Source organism: Balaenoptera borealis (assembly GCF_965194805.1).
Source record: "Balaenoptera borealis genome assembly, chromosome: 11".
Taxonomy (NCBI): Eukaryota; Metazoa; Chordata; class Mammalia; order Artiodactyla; family Balaenopteridae; genus Balaenoptera; species Balaenoptera borealis.
The window spans coordinates 69,533,200-69,554,151 of record NC_138868.1 but is presented as its reverse complement, the minus strand read 5'-3'; the positions used below and the strand labels follow the sequence as shown (position 1 = coordinate 69,554,151).

Below are 20,952 nucleotides of genomic sequence, written 5' to 3'. Positions count from 1 at the left end.
ACTCAGGCCAGTTTTTTCTGGGGGCATGTTTGATCTGTAAGACTCAGACCAAATGTCATACATCTTTCAGAAACAGGTTAAGAGGTCCATGACTCTGAGTCAGGTCAAAAGCATGGTGAGTTTTTCATATGGCTGGAGGGTTTTCAGTTGTGTCTTTCACAATCCACACTGTAGATCTCTAAAGTTTTTTCCCACAGACACTTACTTCAGCATGCGTGATGCACAAACATGTTAAAATTTTTGGAAAATCTCTCAGTATAAGGTTTCTTTCTTTCTTTCTTTCTTTCTTTCTTTCTTTCTTTCTTTCTTTCTTTCTTTCTTCCTTCCTTCCTTCCTTCCTTCCTTCCTTCCTTCCTTTCTTTCTTCCTTCCTTCCTTCCTTCCTTCCTTCCTTCCTTCCTTTCTTTCTTTCTTTCTTTCTTTCTTTCTTTCTTTCTTTCTTTCTTTCTTTCACTGCTCGGCATGCATGACCATGCAGGATCTTAGTTCCCTGATCAGGGGTGGAACCTGTGCCCCCTGCAGTGGAAGTCTTAACCACTGGACCACCAGGGAAGTCCCTATACGGTTTCAAAAACAGAAGTTAAATGGAAAGAAAATAGTACCTTACTATATGTATTTTTCCAATTTATGATTTTTTGCATGTGTAAAAATTAACTATCCATTAGCCATCCTATAAAATCAGCTACACTAGAGCAGTCTATGGCCAATGAGTCCTATAGTCACTCCCCATTCTCGTAGAATCCTATTAATTTCCTCAACTGCCCGCTGGCAGTTTAGACTCTCCCATCACCACCCCTGACACACATTTATGTGTGCAATGTAATTCTTGTATTCCAGCATTATGTACTCCATCTACTCTCACAACTCCATTTTCTACATAAAAAAGTAGAAAGAGCAACTGAATCAGAGAAACTAAAGCCTAAGTCCCAGCTCTGCTGTTTCCTCTTTGATTTTGTCCAATTACTTATCTCTTTTGAGCTTTGGGGTTTCTCATTTGTAAATAAAGAAATACTTTACAGAGTTGTGAACATTAAATTAAATAATGAGTGTAAAATGCCTAGTACAATGCTTAGTGTGTAGCTGTCGCTCAATAAATGTTGGTTTGCTTTTTCCCTGCATATAGAAGAGATGCAATGAATCACTCAATGTTTCCCTTTCGTTGACATGAATTATTTGCATTTTAAAAGGGATCCCTTGTAAACACAAAGGAATAAAATATTGATGGTGGAATTTTAGAGAGGAGGGCAGGCTGGTGTGAGAGTTATTGTGAGAGTTATTTTTAAGTCAGGAGATGTTCCAGGTCCACTAAATGTCACAGTGAGGACACCTAGTCCATCCATGTTTCTGTTAACACAGAAATAAGAACATTATTATAAGAATATAAAAGTGCACTAAATAGTGCCTCTCATATGCTCAGTGATCCAGATTTTAGGAAATTAAAGATCATTATTATTTGATGGAATTTAATTAAACAGAACCCACCACCTTAGAGCCCCTGGGCTTCTCTAAAGAGAATATGAATGCTATGATTAAATTAAGTCACAGCCAATAAAGATTCTCATCAGAAAAGAAAATGGAAAAAATTATCTGATTGAGAACTCCGAGTCAGTTACATGGCTTGGGTGTTTCATGAAAAGTTATTGAAATTTACCTGTGCTGAAATGGAGAAAAGACTGCTTAGAAAATAGAACTCATTTATTTGTCCATTCATTCATCCCATATTTATCAAGCCTCTTCTCTGTGGTAGATGCTTTGCTGGTCATCTTGTGAGAACTACCAAGATAAATGAGATGCATTTCCTGGCTTCCCCCCAAAACTTGGAGTAGGGAATACTTCTAAATGAATATAATCCATAGAACTTGGGATGCAGAAAAATATATCCATTTTGATCTGAAAATATCAGGAAAATATTTTTTGAATAGATAATATTGAGCTTAGGCCACAGAGTTAAGATGATTCAACAAAAGTAGTTCAAGCGTTTTTCATTATATTCTTACCAGGTGTCAGGAGCTATCCTAAGTCCTAGAGATACAGTTTCAGAGGGAATGGGATTGTGTCTCAGCTCTGCTATTTTCTGGTTGTGAGCTGGCTGTAGTAAAAATTATTTAATCTTTCAAATGCTCAGTTTCGTCAACGCAGATAAAATGTTTTGAGCTCATAGGTGAATATCGAATGAAATAATGCACATAAAAATAATTATGTGCTCAAGAAAAGTTAGCTATTTTTATTATAACATTCCATTGAGCTCCTCTTTTCTTTTGTATTTCTCTAAACTCTCCTATCTCTGGCTGTCAGTTTCAATCTCATTAAGCAAAACTTTACTCAACAAAATCCAAGCAAAAATTTGGTAGCTTTTCAGCATCTCTTGAGAAACTCTAAATAAACACTTTGCTTTTGTATTCACAGTGTATCATGATCTGTTTCTAACCATTTTATTATTTGTACTGTCTAGTTTCTGGATAAACCAGATTCTAGGATGTTGTGCAAATGTTCCTTGGGCTCTGCTGCCTTTGTGTCTTTAAACATCTTTGAGGGAAAGGTCTTCGCCTTTCCTTCCATTAGAATTCTTATTTCCTGAAATAGTATTCAAGGCCCAGCTGAAATGTCACCTCTTCTGTTAAGCCCTCCCTAATTGTCCCAGGTAATTACCCTTCTTTGAATATAATATTGATCATGTTAAGACACTGCTCAAGAACTTTGTTGGCTTTTCATTCCCTGACGAATCAAGTCTAAACATTTTAGCATGACATGCACTTTAAAATCAAGTTATCCATATGATTTCCCAAACATGCTATGTACTTTTGTGCCTTTCTTATGCTATCTTCTCCACATGGAGTTTCCTAAACTGCTTTAAAATCTTTGACCTTTTTAGTGGCCAGATCTGTGAAGCCTTTCTGGATCGCTTCAATAGAATTACTCTCATCCATCCTTACAGCATCTCGTTTACATTCTATTACAGCACTCAGTGACATCTCAACACACACAGCTAGCTGTATGTTCCTACCTTGCTTCAAAGAGTATGAATTCCTTAAGACACAGACTAATTTTTATTTATCGTTAAATGACCCGTTTGTATCATCGTGCCTGTCACGTACTAGGACTCAATAAATGTTAACTGAATGGCATAGTGAGCACAGTGTCCCAGGGACAGAAGAATGGCTCTCAACGTGGTACTCATTTTGCCAGATTCAAGAAGTGGCTCATTTGGGGTTCTGTGCTTCATTTCAGTGTTACAAGCAAGTAGAAGGAGCTCCTCTTGGATTTCTTCATCTCAGAATTAGGGATCTTGTTAGGTTGCTTACATAAGTCATTTTGTTTGCAATGGGCTTTAAAACCAGAAACCTTGAGGGAACCACGGGGTGACTGACACCAGTTAGCCTGACTGGTCCCTTGAGTGAAGATAGCACTGGAGAGCACTTCTGTAACTAAGCAGATTCTTGCGTTTGGGCTCAATGCCCAGCCTTCAGTTCCACACTCTAGGTTCAGTTGTTGCCTTTGTGAGGACTAAATAGCTATATGTCTGGCACTGGGCCTGGAATACTATAGTTTCTCAGTAAAAATGAGATTGATTTCTCTTTCCCTCCACTCAACCACTTTAGGACTGGTTATATATTTAATAGAATATGTAATTAAAGAAATAGACTCCGTCTTCTAAAATCTGTATGAAATCTTGAAACACAGTAGTTATGACGTGTTGATGTCATAGTTCGGGTCTGCTCTGTGTGCTCAAGCATCCTCTGCTGCATACCCACTTAAGGCCTGCTTCTCAAGGTCAATGGCTAGATTGCATTCTGGCTTCTGAATAGCGGCACTCAAACTACCAGGCAGTCACAGTTTGGTGCCTTCTCTTTCTTGGATACATTTTAGATGCGAGCAAGTTCCCTGCTTGGTTCTCTTAAGGATGTGTGGTACTCTTTAGTGTTTGCTAATCAGCTGCTCTGATCTATTATTCTGCACTTGAGGTGAGAAGAGAGTCTAAAACACAGCACTTCTGTCTTTTCTATCTGGTCCATGATGCTTTGCAGAGAGCGAGAATGGGGATAATGATGGGAAGGGAGAACGGGGAATAATAACAATAGTAACGTTAATGATACAGTTGGTGAGAGGGAAAACTACCATTAAAATCTAGACCAAGACATGCTCTGTTTTTTGGTTGCATTAATCCTGAAATAGGGACTAAAATTCAAGTCATTATTTTCCATATAGTGAGCTTCTCATTAACAGTGGCATGCAAATGGTAACCACTTTTGGAGGAGAGACAAGGAAACTTGATGATTAGTTTTCTCTCCACTCTGAGATTCTGTATTTTCATGAAAAGATGACCACAAATCACATGAGCCCCTACATCTCCAGACATCGTTGAGCCCACAGGTGTGATAAGGATGCCAGAGCTCCAGGTGGTATCATGGAGCTGCCCAAGGGGCTGCAAAACCCATTACCCATGATGTCTACCCGTGGTCATTATCTTGGCTATGGAAATCTCCAAATCCACTTATATTCTCTATGGCTGAAAGGACTGAACATTCTGGGCCCAGAAAAGGACCTCGGGGAAAAGAGTCTATTTCTTTTAACTTCCCTTCCTGGCAGGTTTCAGCTGACAAGGATGTGAGGTGGGGGATGAAAGGAGCGCTCTGGTTCCGGAGAAAGAGTGAAGTTTGGAAGGATCCTAGTGTCCTTTAAATTTTAATCTTTAAAGCTCTCTTCACCGATGTAGTTAATGAAAACTAAGATAGAAACATCAAAAGATTAGAGTTGGTTTGAAATTGAGAGTAGAGTGCTTTTTCTCAAAATACAGTCTTCCTGGTAATCCTGAAAGGATTTGATCATTGATGTCACAAGAAAATAAAACAGGCAGTCTCATTGTAGGCAAAAGTACTCTCATTGTAGGCCAAAAATTGCAAGCAAAATGTAATGATATTTGATCAAATAACATAAGATACTCCCTTTTTAGCTTTCTGTTCGATCTAATCTGATCTTGTGACATTCCCAGTCCTGCTCATAATGGGTAATATCACTGAAGATGTGAACTCTTGAGGAAAGCAAATGAATACTTTTTATACTTTTCTATAAACAGCAGTGAGAGAAGTCTTGAAGAATCTGCAATCCTAAGGGTCAGGCAAAGTCACCTTCAGAAACAGTGAAATCTCTAAATGCATTTGTAATCACTCAACTACCTATTCAAAGATAAACAACAATACTTTTAAGATACAGGACCAAGGACGATGTAATAAATAATGAATAATAAAGTTAGTGGATTCCATCACTGAAGAAAGTAAAACACTTTAAATATATTTTTAAAAATAATAGCTTTAATGAGATATAATTCACATACAACAAAATTCACCCTTTTAAGGTGTACAATTCCTTGGGTTTTGGTATATTTACAAAGTTGTGCAACCATCAGCACTATCTAATTTTAGAACATTTTCATCACCCCCAAAAGAAACACATACCCATTTTCAGTCATTCCTCGTTTTAACTGCCCCAAGCCCCTAGCAAACATGAATCTACTTTCTGTCTTTGTGGATTTACCTATTCTGGACATTTCATATAAATGGAGTCATGAAATACATGGCCTTTTGTGTCTGGCTTTTTTCAATTAGCATAATGCTTTCAAGGTTCATGAACGTTGTAGCATATATAGTACATTTTCTCTTTATATGGTTAAAAATATTTCATTGTGTGGATATACGATATTTTAAAAATCCATTCATAAGTTGATAGAAATCTTTTTTTTTTTCTTCTACTTTTTGGCTATTTGAGTAGAGCTGCTATGGACATATATGTATGAGTTTTTGTGTGGACATAAGTTTTCAATTCTCTTGGATATATACCTAGGAGTGGAATTACTGGGTCACATGATAACTCTATGTTTAACCTTTGAGAAACTGACAAACTGTTTTTCGAAGTGGCTGCACCATTTTACATATATACATGATGTCTTTTTTTAAAATAATTTTATTTATTTATTTTTGGCTGTGTTGGGTCTTCGTTGCTGCGTGCGGGCTTTTCTCTAGCTGCAATGAGAGGGGGCTACTCTTTCTTGCAGTGCACGGGCTTCTCATTGCGGTGGTTTCTCGTTGTGGAGCACGGGCTCTGGGCGTGCGGGCTTCAGTAGTTGTGGCACACAGGCTCAGTAGTTGTGGCACATGGGCTCTAGGTGCTCGGGCTTCAGTAGTTGTGGCACACGGGCTCAGTAGTTGTGGCTCGTGGGCTCTAGAGTGTGGGCTCAGTAGTTGTGGCTCACAGGCTTAGTTGCTCCGCGGCATGTGGGATCTTCCCGGAGCAGGCCTAGAACCCGTGTCCCCTGCATGGGCAGGTGGATTCTTAACCCCTGTGCCACTAGGGAAGCCCCCATAATGTCTTTTTAATCTCCAGTATAGATGAAGAAGTTTATTCTGCCCTGGAGACCATGTTGTCCTAGAATTGCATTTGTTAAAAAGTCCATCAAATTTGAGGGTATTAAATCTCGCCATTTGGCTCTCTTCCTTCTGTCTTGGCAGAGTGCCCCCGTAACATTTATAGGCAGTCAGATTATACTGAGAAGGGGCCTCAGCCAGTGAGTGAGACAAGGCCCTGGGCTACTGCATGCCACTCAACCTTGAAATTATTGCCCATATTCTTCCTCCACTGGGAAGTCTCTGATTCTCTTGATCACATTTGCACTACATAATTTCAATCACAATAAGAACATATGATAAGTGAGTGTCTACTTTGTGCCATGTACTATATTTATTCCTGGAGAGAGTAAGACATCAGCACTACCGTTCAATGGTTTCACAGTTCCCCATAGGCACTGATAAGTGCTTCAATAGATATGCAAAAGAATATATATCTTTCAAAGGCAGAATGATGTAAAGCAGAGTTTTTCAATTTCAGCTATTGGTATTTTGGGCCTGATAAATCTTTGTTGTGAGTTGCTGTCCTAAGCATTGTAGGATGTTCATCAGTATCTCTGGCCTCTACTCGCTAAAGTCAATAGTACCCCTCCAACTGTGATATCTACAAGTGTCTCCAGATACTGCCAAATATTTCCCTGGGGCAAAATTGTCCTTGGCTGAGATCCACTGGTTGAAAATTTAGAGCATGCGCTTAGGTAGGATCCAGGTTTCAGGACACTGGAGAGGTTGCGAAATCTTTCTGATCCTTATCTTCAAAAATGGAACTAATAATAGCTACCTTATAGGGTTGTTGTATGGACTAAACAAGACAAAGCATATAAAACCCCCTAACAAAGGGTCTGGTGCCCTTTTCTCCTGTACTGTGAGGAGGGCAATTCAAGAAAGTTTGGATCTCAGTTTGAAGATATTGGAGAGGATGGCTCTGGGGTTGTTTTTCCTTTCATTTTTTCACTTTTGTTAAACTTGAATTTTAAAATGGTAAACCAGGAGAAGGGGAAAGGAAAGAACAAGCGGGATTTTATTGAGTATCCTTGTGTGAATGAATGGCTGGAATGCTGGATGGTTAAGGCACCAGACACCTGTTCATTGGTGTGTTCACTCATCCATTATTTGTTCATTAGAAATATTTACTGAGTGTCTGGTCTGGATCCCTTTTTGCCCTTCTGCTCTCCAGTCATTGGGTCAGTTCTTTGACATCCCATGCTCCTTCTTGTCTCAAGGATTTTCCATATTTTCTTTCCCCTGCCTGGGACACTCATCCTAGTTCACTCCTGTTCATTGTTGAGACTGCAGTTCAAATTTAGTGCTTTCAGAGCTACATCCACTGACACTCCTGTATCCACTCCATCCCAGATTAAAGCAGAGTGCCCAAAGCCAACACTCAAAGCACTGGATTATTTTTAGTTTAGTTCCTGTGGACCCCACTAAACTCTAAGTCCTATCAGGGAGGCAGTTGTGTCCATTTTTCTCACCACTTCTCAGCACATGAGTATTTGGTAAATATTTTCAGACTAATTGTCTGCTGACTGGCTGATTCAATGAATGAACAAGTGTTAGGCACTGTCTAGGTTTTCTCTAGCTTTTCTAAAAAATGATGGACTTGATGGTGACTCTGACCTGTGCCAGGAGTGATGAACGCTTGCTGGCCAGGTTGTCTAACGCTGACCAGTGAGTGTCCTCTGATGATAGGAGTGAAGGTGAGATAGTCCTGGGAGAGGATGGGCAAGGGGGCCCAGCCGTCTACTAAAGTTGGACCTGAAATCTTCCTAGGGCAGAGCTGCCGTCTTTACCTTAGGACACTGCAGTGACTTTGGCTATGGAATAAAAATCCTTCCTTTGCTCCTCACCTGACACATGCACTCTTTTTTTCCCACCATTTGAAACTAAAATCCTACTTCACCATCTTTCATTTTTTTGTCCTAGGAAGCAGTGATCCTTAATTCTTGAACATGTTTTTCCATGCAAAACAACTCTCCATAGTCTAGTCAGAAGTTAAGTTAGCTTTTTGTTTCTTTTGGCTTATTAATAATAGGCATGATCATTGCGATGACCAAATATGTTCTCAATATACATAGAATTTATTCTCTAAGCCTATAAGAAGTAAATTTAAAATATGCATATTTGTTATACAGTCCTTGGGCTGCTGAGAAGAATGGCTTCTTCTTTTTTTTTTTTTTTTTTACATCAATGGGAGCAAACAGCCTTCATCGGGGTTTGCAAAGTGCACAATGAAATATTAACCTCTCACCTCCTATGAAGGAATGCCTAGCTCGGCATGGACTGAGAGTTCTGCTGATTTGTGCAGTGACACTTTTGGGTTCACCAAAGAGAGGAGTCTAGCTTGTTCCTCTGGTGAATGTGAAGCAAAGTCTTGTTCCCAGCACTGCTGCTGACTACCAGCTCTGAATATACATCTTGTCGCACCAGATCGGAGGCCAATGGTGCAACATAACGCGGCACCTTGCAACGCTAAACAATGAATCTCTAGCGTGAATATTTATCTGTTATTTTGGAAAGCTGCTCCTTTTTCCTGTGGCAGAAGCTGGAGAGCAAGACTGATAATCAGCCTAGAGTCGGGCAGCGAGGAGGGAGAGGAGAGATGGAGAGAGGGGTGATGTATATGTGCCTCCATCCACTTCCTTGATTGCTGATGCAATTTGGAGGAATGGGTATATTTTCCACCCCTTTCCTGCAGGCCTGTGAATCTTCTGTAAGTGAATCTTCATTAACTAGTTTAATTGTGAATTCTGAGGATGGCACTTTCAGCATCTTGTATTAGAGGTATCATCTGTGGATGAGGTTTTTCATTTCTCTGTTTACAGCAACCTGGAATTAGACTTGTTTTGTTATTTACAGCACTTATTGTTTTGTTATTTACAGTGGTCTCAATAATTAAACCAAAATGTCACCAGATCCATATGCCTTTCCATATCTTATTTCCGTGTCAAAAGGTTTATCCCATAGGAAGTACCTCAGTTTCAGTCAAGTTCTGATTTTGCTTGGGGAAAGAAGACACCGAAAAACAACTTGTCTTTTCAAATGTTTTACTTAAACTGTAGGACAATTAAATTTATTTATCTACAACCACGCCACAGAAGTAATGAGATGATTAAAATATTCTTAATGAATTTGCATTTTCCAACTGTTTGACTCGCTGTAGCAATACATATTTATGATTTTAATTACTGTTTTGGCCTCAGAAAGTGTCTGTTTTATAAAGATAAGCAGGGTTCATGAGACAGTCGATATGTTGACTTGTTGACTTCTTGATTTTTTCCTTAGACTATTAGCAATTAAAATAGTATGCTGTGATGGAGAAGTAGTTTAACAAATTTATTTAAACATGTTAAAGCCTTTAAAAAATAGAATGCTAAGGTCTCTTTTCATTTTAGACTAATCTTTAAGCCCACGGGGTCTGGTAAGCATAGCATAATCCTTGTAGTACGTAGAGGTGATTAACTTGTAAAATGGGGGAAGAGTCTTATGTGCCACCTCCCCTTTCTTTAACTCATTCTCATCTCGGTAGATGAGCAGGGGCTCTGAGAGGTGGGGGCTAATCCCACTATCTGTGCTCTGGCACTTTTTTTTCCCCCAGAGACTCAATTCATCAGTTATCCATCGCTCCTGTTTCTTCAAGCTCTGCCACTGCTTTTCTCTTGATCTAAAAAATACTCATGTCCTTCCATGAGTATAAAACAAAAGCATAAGAAAATCCTTCCTTCACGTTATAGCACTATTTCTCTATCTCTTGGCTTTTATTTTTCCCTTGACTTCTAGTTGCCTTTTCTTTCATGCTTACTTATTCTTCAACCTCAGGCAATCTGCCTTTTACCACATTTCTTCATGGAAAAGGCCCTCCCTTTTCTCCACACCCTCTCCAGCCTTTTTTTTTTTAACATCTTTATTGGAGTATAATTGCTTTACAATACCAGCATTTATTACTTGTAGACTTTTTGATGTTGGCCATCTATATATCTTCTTTGGAGAAATGTCTTTTTAGGTTTTCTGCCCATTTTTTGATTGGGTTGTTTGGTTATTTGTTATTGAGCTATATGAGCTGTTTGTATATTTTGGAAATTGAGTCTTTCTCGGTTGCATCGTTTGCAAATATATTCTCCCATTCGGTAGGTTGTCTTTTCATTTGGTTTATGGTTTCCTTTTCTGTGCAAAAGCTTATAAGTTTGATTAGGTCCCATTTGTCTATTTTTGCTCATTTCCACCTTAGGTCATCTTTAGCACTCTAGATCAAGCTTCAGCGACCAACTCTGGATTACTGCATTAAGTATTCACAAAGGTCTACCTTCTGATCCAGCCTATTCTCTACAAAATTGACAAAATAATATTTCTAAAGCACACATTCTTCAAAATATCTTATCACTTTGAGGAAACAACTTAAGCTCATTAGTTAGAACACTGTTCATGAATGCTTGTTGCTGTTTTCTACAGCCATTACTTAAATGATGCCTGGTGGTGACTGTCTATTTTGAACTCTATGTGTTTCTGAGAATTTCTCATACCCTCTTTTGTCTTTGTGGGTTTACACTGAAATCTATATCTATAACGAACGTCCTCCCACTCATTCTTCACCTGCATAATTCCTGCTTGTATTTCAAGATTCTGTCACCTTATGGGAATGTAAAATGTTGCAGCCTCAAAGGAGAACATTTGGCGGATCCTCAAAATGTTAAATGTGGAATTACCAGGTGGCTAAGCAATTCCACTCCCAGGTATATACTCAAAAGAACTGAAAACTGGGACTCAAACATACTTGCACAGGAATGTTCATTGCAGCATTATTCATAATACCTAGAAGGTGGAAACAACCCAAGTGTCCATCAGCAGATGAATGGACAAACTAAATGCAGTTTGTACATATAATGGAATATTATTCAGCCATAAAAATGAATGAAGTTGTGATACATGCTGCAGCATGGATGAGTTTGAAAACATTATGCTAAGTGAAATAAGCTAACCATTGAAGGACAAATGCTGTATGTATATTTCTAGATATAAAATATCTAGAATAAGCAAATTCATAAAAAGAGAAAGTAAATCAGAATTTACCAGGGGCTGGGGGAAGAGGAAATGGGAAGTTATTGCTTAATGAGTACAGAGTTTCTGTTTGGGTTGATGAAAAAATTGGAAATAAATAGTGGTTGGTGACGGTTGTACAACAGTGTGAATATAATGAATGCCACTGAATTGTACTAAAGTTAATTCCCTAGAAACTCATTTACTGCTGGTGGAAATGCAAAATGGTATGTCCACTTTAGAAGACAGTTTGACAGTTTCCTACAAAAGTCAACATACTCTTACCATATGATCCAGCAATAGCACTCCTTGACTCAAGTGAGTTAAAAACTTGTGTTCACACAAAAATCTGCACATGAATGTCAAGAGCAGCTTTATTCATAATTGCCCAAACTTGGAAGCAACCTGGATAATTAAGCTGTGGTACATTCAGATAATGGAATATTATACACCACTAAAAAAGTTGAGTTATCAAGCCATGAAAAAATATAGAAGAAACTTAAATGCATGTTACTAAGCAAAAGAACAAAACTACAAAGGCTACATACTCTATGATTCCAATTATAGGACATTCTGGAAAAGAGAAAACTATAAAGACAGTAAAAGGATCAGTGGTTGCTAGGGGTTATAGGGGAAGGAGTGATGAATAGGCAGGCACAGAGGATTTTTAACTACCGTATAAGATACTATGATGATGGATACATGTCATTATACATTGGTCAAAACCTGTAGAACGTACAACACCAAGAGTGAACCCCAGTGTAAACTATGGACTTTGGGTGACAATGATGTGTCAGTGTAGGTTCATCAATTACAATAAATTAACTACTCTGGTTTGGGATTTTGATGGTGAGGGAGGCTTTGCATATGTGGGGGGCGGATAGTATATGGGAAATTTCTATACTTCTGCTCAATGTTGCTGTGAACCTGAAACTGAAAAATTAAGTCTACTGAAAAATGATTTCCTCATTTCAGCCTCCACTCTATGCATCTAAACTAGCTCCTTCTCTCCAACAAGAACCTCTTCAGTTTTCTGCCTGTCTGGCAAAATAAACCAGCAAAACCTTGCTCTCTGTGTCTTTAACCCAGCTACTACTAACCTATCTCTACTGGTTTATCTCACTCCCTGTTCCTTAAGCAAGCATCTTAGAAGTGTGAGTCTCTACACACTTGTTAGTTTCACTTCCTCCTTTCCCTTTGAATCCTCGGTCACCAACAGTGTGGTTTCCATTCTTACTGAACTGACAGTGCAGTCAACAATGACTTCATGTTGTCAAACATAATAGGCATATTTTGGTCCTTACCTCATTGGACCTCTTGCCAGCATTGGCATTTTGTACTGATCTAGAACATTTTTTGCCTTGGCTTTTGCGGTACCTTCTTTCCCCCAACTCCCTGACTCTTCCTCCACAATGTCCTTCAGAAATGCTCCTCTGCTTCCCTCTAATGTTGACGCTCCGGCCCCAGGCTCTGTTTATAACCCACCTTTCTTCACACTACCTATTTTGCCTGAATTAGCAACAACTTGAGTGAGCATGGTTTTTAAAGAATTCCTATATACAAATTATTCTCAGGTCTACATCTTTGCCCCTGATTTCTCCTCTTAGCTCAAGACTCCAGCTTCTTCCTGAGGATGAATCCATCTGGAGGCTCCATATTTACCCTGAATTCAACACGTTTAAAACTGATTTCACTGTCTGCTCCTCTGACCCCAGCCTCTTCACCTTCCTGCATTCACTGTCTCCTAACTTTTCAGTGTCCCTCTCTAGCCTGTAGGCTTCTTGTGCTGGTTGGGTCGATATGTGATCATGTCTAGAACAGCACCTGGCAAATATTTACATCTCAAGAAATGTGTGCAATTATTACTATTGTTATTCTTGTCTCAGCTAGTGATATCATTGAGCCACAAACTCTAGCCAGAATATTGAAAGTCATCACAAGTTTCACCATCTTCCCCAAGCCTCTCTTTCTCCTCCATAACCAAATAACTACAAGATCTGACCTCTGCCTGCTTGTCTAGCCTTCACTCCCACCACTCCCTGCATCATGAATTTTGTTCTAGCAGGCTCAGATAGTTGAGAATATTAAAAATTCTCTCTCGTGCAGTTCCCTATGCCTAGAGCCATCTTCCTTTCTTTCTTTACCTGCTTCATTTTCTGTTGCTTCTTGAAGCATCATGTCCTTCAAGAATCTTCATTGTCTCTCACTCCTTAGAATGATTTGGATGTTTATTCTCTGATTTAGCAAAGTGTCCTACGTTTTCTTGTATCACACACAGCCTTCTACACTGGACCGTGAGTTTCAATGACTATGCATTATTCATCTTTAGCTTCATTTCACTCAGCAAAGTGCCTGGCATATACTGCATACTCAATAAATATTGGTTGAATTAAACTAAACTGTTCATTCAGTTTAAGCATTGAATGATAACAACCTCAAAACCTTGTGCTGTGTCTCTTCATATGTCTCAGAACCCAACTTAAGTTATAGAACCACAGATACATCCCCATTAAATTTTCTTTGTGTTAGATTCTATGTGTATTTTGAAAATAAGGAGGAGGTTTTTTTCAAATGCTGACCTTTCCATTTTTTTTTCTTTTTAATTTTTTATTAAAGTATAGTTGATTTACAATATATATTTTTGATTTTTAAAGTATCTTTATTGGAGTATAATTGCTTTACAATGTTGTGCTAATTTCTGCTGTACAAGGGGATCACCTATATGTATACATATATCCCCATATCCCCTCCCTCTTGAGCCTCCCTCCCACCCTCCCTATCCCACCCCTCTAGGTTGTCACAAAGCACCGAGCTGATCTCCCTGTGCTGTGCAGCAGCTTCCCACTAGCTATCTATTTTACATTTGGTAGTGTATATATGTCAGTGCCACTCTCTCACTTCGTCCCAGCTTCCCTTTCCCTCACTGTGTCCTCAAGTCCGCTCTCTATGTCTGCGTCTTTATTCCAGTCCTGCCCCTAGGTTCATCAGTCCCGTTTTTTAGATTCCATACATGTGCGTTAGCATATGGTATTTGTTTTTCTTTCTGACTTACTTCACTCTGTATGACAGTCTCTAAGTCCACCCACCTCACTACAAATAACTCAATTTCATTCCTTCTTATGGCTGAGTAATATTCCATTGTATATATGTGCCACATCTTCTTTATCCATTCATCTGTCAATGGACATTTAGGTTGTTTCCATATCCTGGCTACTGTAAATAGTGCTGCAGTGAACATTGTGGTACATGACTCGTTTTGAATTATGGTTTTCTCAGGGTATATGCCCAGTAGTGGGATTGCTGGGTCATATGGTAGTTCTATTTTTAGTTTTTTAAGGAACCTCCATACTGTTCTCCATAGTGGCTGTATCAATTTACATTCCCACCAACAGTGCAGGAGGGTTCCCTTTCCTCCACACCCTCTCCAGCATTTATTGTCTGTAGATTTTTTGATGATGACCATTCTGACTGGTGTGAGGTGATACCTCATTATAGTTTTGATTTGCCTTTCTCTAATGATTAGTGATGTTGAGAATCTTTTTATGAGTTTGTTGGCAATTTGTATGTTTTCTTTGGAGAAATGTCTATTTAGGTCTTCTGCCAATTTTTGAATGGGGTTGTTTGTTTCTTTGATATTGAGCTGCATGAGCTGCTTGTATATTTTGGAGATTAATCCTTTGTCAGTCGCTTCATTTGCAAATATTTTCTCCCATTCTGAGTTTGCCTTTTTGTCTTGTTTATGGCTTTCTTTGCTGTGCAAAAACTGTTAAGTTTCATTGAGTCCCATTTGTTTATTTTTGTTTTTATTTTCATTACTTTAGGAGGTGGGTCAAAAAGGATCTTGCTGTGATTTATGTCATAGAGTGTTCTGCCTATGTTTTCCTCTAAGAGTTTTATGGTGTCTGGCCTTATATTTAGGTCTTTAATCCATTTTGAGTTTATTTTTGTGTATGGTGTTAGGGAGTGTTCTAATTTCATTCTTTTACATGTGGTTGTCCGGTTTTCCCAGCACCACTTATTGAAGAGGCTGTCTTTTCTCCATTGTATATTCTTGCCTCCTTTGTCAAAGACAAGGTGACCATATGTGTGTGGGTTTATCTCTGGGCTTTCTATCCTGTTCCATTGATCTATATTTGTGTTTTTGTGCCAGTACCATATTGTCTTGATTTCTGTAGCTTTGTAGTATATTCTGAAGTCAGGGAGCCTGATTCCTCCAGCTCCGTTTTTCTTTCTCAAGATTGCTTTGGCAATTCGGGGTCTATTGTGTTTCCATAGAAATTATAAAATATTTTGGTTCTAGGTCTGTGAAAAATGCCAGTGGTAGTTTGATAGGGATTGTATTGAATCTGTAGATTGATTTGGGTAGTATAGTCATTTTCACATTGTTGATTCTTCTAGTCCAAGAACATGATATATCTCTCCATCTGTTTGTATCATCTTTTTGATTTCTTTCATCAGTGTCTTATAGTTTTCTACATACAGGTTTTTTGTTTCCTTAGGTAGATTTATTCCTAGTTATTTTATTCTTTTTCTTGCAATGGTAAATGGGGGTGTTTCCTTAATTTCTCTTTCTGATTTTTCATTGTTAGTGTATAGGAATGAGAGAGATTTCTGTGCATTAATTTTGTATCCTTCTATTTTACCAAATTCATTGATTAGCTCTAGTAGTTTTCTGGTGGCATCTTTAGGATTTTCTATGTATAGTATCATGTCATCTTCAAACAGTGAAAGATTTACTTCTTTTCCAGTTTGGATTCCTTTTATTTCTTTTTCTTCTCTGACTGCTGTGGCTAAAAATTACAAAACTATGTTGAATAATCGTGGTGAGCATGTGCACCTTTGTCTTGTTCCTGATCTTAGAGGAAATGCTATCTGTTTTCACCATTGAGAATGATGTTGGCTGTGGGTTTGTCATATATGGCTTTTATTTTGTTGAGATAGGTTCCCTCTATGCCCACTTTCTGGAGAGTTTTTATCATAAATGGGTGTTGAATATTGTCAAAAGCTTTTTCTGCATCTATTGAGATGATCATATGGTTTTTCTCCTTCAATTTTTTAATATGGTGTATCACATTGATTTGTGTATATGGAAGAATCCTTGCATTCCTGGAATAAACCCCACTTGATCATGGTGTATGATCCTTTTAATGTGTTGTTGGATTCGGTTTGCTAGTATTTTGTTGAGGATTTTTGCATCTATGTTCATCAGTGATATTGGCCTGTAATTTTCTTTTTGTGTGACATCTTTGTCTGGTTTTGGTATCAGGGTGATGGTGGCCTCATAGAATGAGTTTGGTATTGTTCCTCCTTCTTCCCTATTTTACAATATTTTTGTATAGCAAAGTGATTTAGTTATATATATATATATATATATATATATATATATATATATATATATATTCTTTCTCATGTTCTTTTTCTATTATGGTTTATTACAAGATATCAAGTCTAGTTCCCTGTGCTATATGGTAGGATCTTATTGTTTATCTATTTTTTTAATAAATCATTTTTGGAGTATAAAAATACATATTTAACCATGTGCAAAGTTGGACTGGTTCTGGAACAGAGTACCCAGAATCCTTATTTTCATTAATAAGTACTATTGGTTGTGGATTATTTATGAAATATTTTTTATTTTACCTGAAAAAAGTGGTTTGCATTTTTTCCCTAATTACAACTATAGGAAAGTTCAATATGGTAATATTAGAAAGCATGGGAATTTATAGAGAAAGAAAACAAAAAATAGCTATAATTCTACCACAAAGATAACAAAAATGTTAAATTTTGGTGTGTTATCTATCAAGATTTTCCATAGTTTTTCTCTACAAAAATGCCACAATTTAAGAACTGTTTTGAGGTCTGTTTTATTTTTATCTTAGCAATATAAGAAAAACATTTTTTCTGGGTCAATGAAGATTTGCCTGTAATGCTTTTTTTAAATTTCTGCTTTTTTTTTTCAATTAAGTATTTTTATTGTATGGATATATTTCTTTACTATTAAACATTAAAGTTGTTTCTAAAAATTGCAATACAAATTTAATGCACATATCTTTGCTGTATCATCTATTTAGATATTCTTTGTGTGGTAGAGTACTTATATACATATATAAGAATAAAGTTTAACCATACAAATATGTTTTAGAATGTTCTCTTGTTTATATGGATGTGTCTCTTGGAACACTGACCAAATAGAGCCCACAGTGATTCATATATTCCAGTTCTGTAGCTGAGAGGAAAATAATACTTCCTTGCAGATTCCTGGTGCTGATTTGTAAGTGATTCATTTATGTAGGATTGCTAAGGCATGTAACTTTATGTTCCTCAAGGTTTTACCTATAAAATGGAACTAATAATACTTGCCTCCAACTTTTGCGGAAGATAAGAGAGTGTATTAAAGCACAGAGGAGAATGATGCCACATAGAGTTTTCATGGTTATTGGTTTTTAATTTTTCTCATTTTTCTTCCGTATTGTAATTTTTTTTGTATTTTTACTGCCCTACCCATCTTATGAATGAATGATGACTCTTAAGTATAATTTCGTTTCTGCTTGTGTGTGTCCTGTGGGTTTCTTTCTTTTTAATAAGCAATATTTTGTGGTACACAGAAATATGTAATAAGTATATTTCTAAATTACATTTCAAAATGAGCTATTGTTTCAAAGTGAACCTTAAAATATGGGAAGTCTCTGAAGTGGAGGAAAAGATGAAACGGATGGATTAAATGAGACGTGGCCACTGCAGGGGACATTCTACTTCATACAAGTCCCAGAAATCTCAATGAAATCACTACATAATTTATGCATGTTCATAAATAATCCATCTCATCCTTTTTCTTTAAGGATTCAGTTTTCAAGTGCATACACTAAGCAATCCTGGTGAGCCACCTCCAGCATGAGACGGGGAAAATATATTTCAAGTTTAAAAAATGACGTCATGGGTTGTGGTTAATGGAATATTTGCCAGTTTCTTTATCGAGGCCAAAGGGTCATTAGCAAACGCACACCCTTTGATCATTTATTAATGCACCATGTGCTGCGCCTGTTAAAATAATTTTAGCATTCAGGAGTTGGCTTGTGAGAAAGGAAGAAGCTTGAGAGGATGGCTGGACTGTATTTTGAAAAGTGCTATTACTGTCCTGGCTGAAATGTGCTACATAATCCTCGCCCTTGGTATAATTAGACACAGGTATCACTATTACAATTCCAGTTTTATTAGTGGGATAAAAAGTAGCAGAGGAGATAAAGGTTATTGTTTTTTTCCTCGAATGATTCAGAGTCTGCACAAGAAGAGGGAACATTAGGGTCTGATGCCGAATTCTAGCGTCTCAGCAATGAGGACTGCACTCCAAGCTTCAGAAGTAACTTCAAGTATTAAAGAGCACAGATTTCCCTTCATTGATAGATGAGGGTCTTGCCTTAGCCAAGATAGGAGCCTCGCATGTGCCTAAAAAATGGGGATTAGCCCTGTGGAGACCAGACATGCTCGTCCCTATCTTCCCTGAAAATTGTCCCACGGGAGAAGAGACTATTCATCATCAGTGAAAACACAATTCACTTCCATATTCTCACACACAGGCTTGGTCTCCTAAATGTGCACATCTGGAAATCTTATCTAGGCCTGTGTAATGACCAGTGTTTAAGCATAATCTGTGTGTAAGTGAATTCAGCTGAGAGGGAGTTTGCCTTTTGGCTTTTGCTGTCTGAAGCCTTAGCTCTACTGAGCTTTCTTCCATTAAGTTTTATCATCTGCACAAGAAAATTAATAGGAGCTGGACAAGAGACTCTAAACTGCTGATTTTACAAAGAATGTGGCCATGCTTCTTACAATAACATTGTATAGAATGGATAGCACCACTGGATAGCTCAGTAGCATTCAAGGCTCTGAGCAAGATTTTGTGGTCTTTTGGACTACAGTGTCTTCTGATTTCACCGGCGTGTGTCCATAAGGAAGGGTGGGTATTGCAAAAGGGCCTAGAATTTGTGTTCTTTGTGTATTATGGGCAAAGACTCGTCCAGCTGTCTTGTGTAGGTTATCTCAATTAACCCCTACAGAGTCCTTAGAGGGGCATTATTGCCCAGATTTATAGATGACCAACCTGATGGTCAAAGGATGAAGTGACATGCCTAGGAAGTGGTATGGCAGATATTGAAGACCACTTGTATGACTTCATGAGTTTCCCTTACAATTTCTTTCACAAAATTGTCTGTGGAACTCAAGAGTTCACTGATGGGCACTGACTTTTTTTTTTTTTAATCCACTAGTTTTTCTGTACATCTGTGAGTCAGCTTCTTCTTTGTTATATTCACTAGTTTTATTTTTTAGATTCCACATATAGGTGACATAATACAGTATTTATCTTTCTCTTTCTGACTTATTTCACTTAGCATAATGCCCTCCAAGTCCATCCATGTTGCTGCAAATGGCATTATTTCATTCTTTTTTACGGCTGAGTAGTATTCCATTGTATATATATACCATTCCTTCTTTATCCATTCATCTGTTGATGGACACTTAGGTTGCTTCCATATCTGGCTATTGTAAATAGTGCTGCCATGAATACTGGGGTGCATGTATCTTTTTGAATTAGTGTTTTCAATTTTTTCAGATATATACCCAGGAGTGGAGTTGCTGGGTCATATGGTAGCTCTACTCTTAGTTTTTTGAGAAACTGCAATACTGTTTTCCACAGTGTTTGCACTAATTTACATTCATGCCAATAGTGTACGAGGGTTCCCTTTTCTCCACATCCTTGTCAACATTTGTTATTTGTGGATTTTGATGTTAGCCATTCTGACAGTTGTGAGGGGATATCTCTGTTGACTTTTTTTTCTTCTGTCAAACTGCTAGAGAAAAGGATTGGAAAGCCTTCTCTGCCGATGGAGAGAACTGGTAAATATGAAAAGACTGCATGGATATCCATGGGTCAGCTGCTGGCCTAGAGATAAATAACGTCATTGAGGGTCCAAACTAAAGGGACCACCTTCCAGGGCTTCCATGTGGATGGTCATTGGTGGACTTGTTTGGAGCAGTGCTGTGGGTGGTTTCATCACAAGTCCCTTTCAGCACAACCAGAGCTGCTTATAATCTCATCTGTAGTTTTGCAAAGGTCCTGGGATTTTATTGAAAACTCAAGAGTCCCTAAATACTGACAGAAATGGAAAGAAATACTACTTCTAAAGGGAGTCCTGCTACTTCTTTTCGTCTCTGAGAAAACTGAGACTGTTTCAGTTTTATCAGGATGTTAATCAGTGCATTGTTTTAGTTAAGAGCTTGAGCTCTGCATTCAGGAAGATCTGAGATTAAACCGTGGCTCTGCCAGGTCTCAGCTCTATGACCATGGCAAGTTGTTTAACCTGCCTGAACTTGCTCCTTTGTGTATAAAATGGAGATGTTTGTAATTCCTTACAGGAATTACACGATTATTTTAAAGGTCAAATAAAAGAGTGATGGTAATGCACTAGCACAGTGCCTGGCAATGTTTCTGTTGATTAATTTTATTTGTAATACTATTTCAAGTGGTT

The 20,952-nt window shown here is 38.0% G+C and overlaps 1 long non-coding RNA gene across 1 annotated transcript in view; it reads right to left on the bottom strand.

The window, feature by feature from the left end:
* Positions 1 to 355: 355 nt before the first annotated feature.
* Positions 356 to 20,952, bottom strand: part of LOC309605149 — a 386,329-nt gene continuing 365,732 nt past the window's right edge. Inside the window, exon 2 of the long non-coding RNA XR_014231256.1 lies at positions 356 to 452. This is a non-coding gene — a long non-coding RNA (uncharacterized lncRNA). The remainder of the gene's footprint in view (positions 453 to 20,952) is intronic.